Source organism: Epinephelus moara, chromosome 23 (genome assembly GCF_006386435.1).
Source record: "Epinephelus moara isolate mb chromosome 23, YSFRI_EMoa_1.0, whole genome shotgun sequence".
In the NCBI taxonomy this organism is placed as follows: domain Eukaryota; kingdom Metazoa; phylum Chordata; class Actinopteri; order Perciformes; family Serranidae; genus Epinephelus; species Epinephelus moara.
The window spans coordinates 12,534,178-12,537,389 of NC_065528.1; positions in this window are offsets into that span (position 1 = coordinate 12,534,178).

Here is a 3,212-nt window from a genome sequence, read left to right on the forward strand (position 1 = left end):
TCATTTCAAGTTTGAGTCCCCGCATTGCCAGAGGACATATGAGCTTGACATATTCTTTCGTATTCCATCACACCTGCTCTTTCTCCGGCAAATGCCACTTTTCTCAGCGTCATATGCGTTCTTCAAGCAACAGTTGCAGCTACAGCTTGGCAGCTCTCACTTTTTCCTGGAGAAGTCTTCTCTAGTTATTTTTAATACTTCTTCTACATTTAATATTCTGAATTTCCAAATTAGGCTCCAGCTGAGACGTTCATGGTTACTTGTACACATGTCAGGGGCTGTATTAATGAAGTCATTACAGTTCCCCCTCTTGAGTTCCAAAGATAGATTTATAGTGCTTTCCACGAGAAATTTCAACAGTGACTACACAGTCCTGTAGTAAAGTTCAGGAGCACATTGCACCTGTGGTCCTTTTCTGAAGTAAAACTAACAATGCAACAAGTTAAAGACACTTCATGTATCTGTGGCTCAGAGATAGAGCTCGGAAGATGGGAAGATCAGCGGTTCGATACCCGGCTCCTCCAGTCTGCGTGTCGAAGCATTCTTGGGCAAGATACTGAACTCCAAATTGTGCTGGAGCACTGGTCCTGTCTCAGAATTAATCTAATTTTTACTCGGTCTTGTCTTGGTCTCAGGATTTTATTTCAAGACCAGTCGGCCACAACTGTGGGAATATCACTAAATTGCCTTTGCAAAAAAGGAGTGTTGTATAAAGATGGTTACACGGATTTAGCTCCTCCGAGTTTGCATTTGTTTTCTCATAGAAAACAACTTGCTCTGCTTTAGTCTTGGTCGGAATAGTAGAAATGTCATGGTATTTCCTGCTTCATCTTCTTTCCATTTTATGGCAGATTGTAACCACTGCTTTTGAGGTAGCATACTGCAACCATCTACTTTACCGAAGGCATCTTGCATCTATGAGATGCGTTGTAGCAGTTCGTCAAAATAAAAGTACTATCACTACTTTTCATGGATTTTTTTGGGTGCAGAGGTACTAATGCACATTTTTTAAATACAGAAGGGGAGGTGTCCCCTGCTTCTCTCTCAAAATCTACGCCTATGCTTATGACTTTTATTTGGACACCTGCATTGGCCTTACTTCTATAGTGAATTAAATGGTTTAAACAAACTATTTCCCAAGGACCCCTGATTGAGAACCACTGGTGTAAGACAGTCCAAAAGTATTAGAAAATATGACCAACTCTCTCCTGAATCTAGAAATTAGACTGCTATAACTTAAACTTGTGATATCATCAAGTATAAAGTCTGGAGCTGCTCTGTAGACAATGAAAGATGCTCTAGATGATGACATACAGCACCCAGGGGGATGTTTTGATTATATGGGTACATTTTCTGTTTCAGAACTGAGAACACTACTATAGAATATAGCTCATCTGGGTATAAAAAAGAAAACAAATATTCTGGGGGTCCACAAAATCAGGCTCCCATTCATTGTCTATGAATCAGTGCCAGACCTTATACCTTATGACTTCACAAGTTTGAGACTTAAGGGCTTTCTCAAACCACCCCTACAACAGCTCCCTACCCACTTTCACTTTCTGCGTTCATGCGGAAGGTCTGCCACATAAAGTGCCATCCAAAACCAGCTACCAGGGAGTGGAAGTGGGTTACAAAACCCTCCAACAGCAAGCCTGCATCACTGCCAACTCACTGGCCACATGCTACACGATATTGTGTTTGTGATGGCAAACGCTCCGTACAAATTAAGTTCCATGCGACTACCTTTAGAAATGTAGACTGCTCAAACTAAGATAGACATTTAATTTATAGATGTTAAAATGTTCAGGTTACATTGCATTTAGGATAAGATACACCCTTTTCTAGTCTCTAGAAAACAGTGGCAATCATTTGATTGTTCTGTTTTGTATGTTAAATAGTTACAGGAACTATTGCGAAAAAACAGGCAGCTTAGAAACGTCAGAGTGAAAAATTAAAAGCTGTTTACAGAAAAAAACAAACAAAAGAAATGCCACCAAAAAAAGCGTAGGAGTAAGATTTATCTGTATTTATTTCTTAATTTGTATGGAATTTTTTATCAGTCAGTTTATCAAGTTATTTGTTTCTTTTTATGACAAAAGAATAATATATAACCATAAGGTAAACAATAGCAGCACATACAGATAAAAAAAAGTGCTACAAATACATATGAAGGCCATAAAATAGGATCAAGCTTTATTTTTCTCCATGGTTACAACAGTTCCTGTTTCCGCCACAGAGAAGGATGTTTGTCCCAGAGCTTGCTGCTGTATTTACACCCTACACATTGATGAAGGGAGCTTCATTCAGCTGTGAAGGTGACTACAGATGGAGTTACATTCCGTGACAGAGTGGGAGTGGGTAGGGTCCGGTTTGGGATGGGCCCTGAGTCTCTGGTTTCAGGCTTTGAGAGGGAGTTATTAATGTTCACAAATACTGATTGAATTTTCCTCGGCCATGGAAATAACATATTGTAATCTGTTGTTTAGGTGGTGTTCAGCTTTAAACTGTCTGAAAAGTGGGAAATGTCTCTGGTGGAACAACTCATAGACATCTGAAATGAAAATGAATCATAGGAATGAATGAATAATTTATTTTAGTGTTGGGATATTTTCATCCCTCATAGGATCATTCAGACACATTAATCAATAAGAAATCAAACATTCTGGCCTGTCAACCCACCATCATCCAACAACACAATACATAAATATCATCCAGGCATAAATACAAATTATCAGGCAAAAAGAGACAAAAAAGCTCCCACAAACAATGCATAGATATCCCACAACAAAACATAAATACAAAGCACAAACACAGCCCCCTGAGTACAAGATATTACACACAGAGGTGTAAATATAGACAGTACAGGCAAGGCGGTTGCACTGGGGCTCATGGGATGACGGAGCCTATAGAGAAAGCAGGCCTACCAACAGTGTGTTTGCCAGAGAACAGGCTCTTGTAACCCACTCAGATTGCCACCTCAGAAATATATATGTATATATATATACTAGTCCACTCCATACCCACTGAGTGCACAGTTGCCCACATACAGTTCCACATGGTGTGTGTTTGGGATACAGGTCATAGGAAATTGCAGATTAAATAGTCAACTGAACCCATTAAGAGGAGCAATGTATTCAGACAGAGTTTTTGTGAATGTGATAGTACGATTGCTTTATTGAAAGTACAGTAGTACCATTGCCAATAGTGGGATA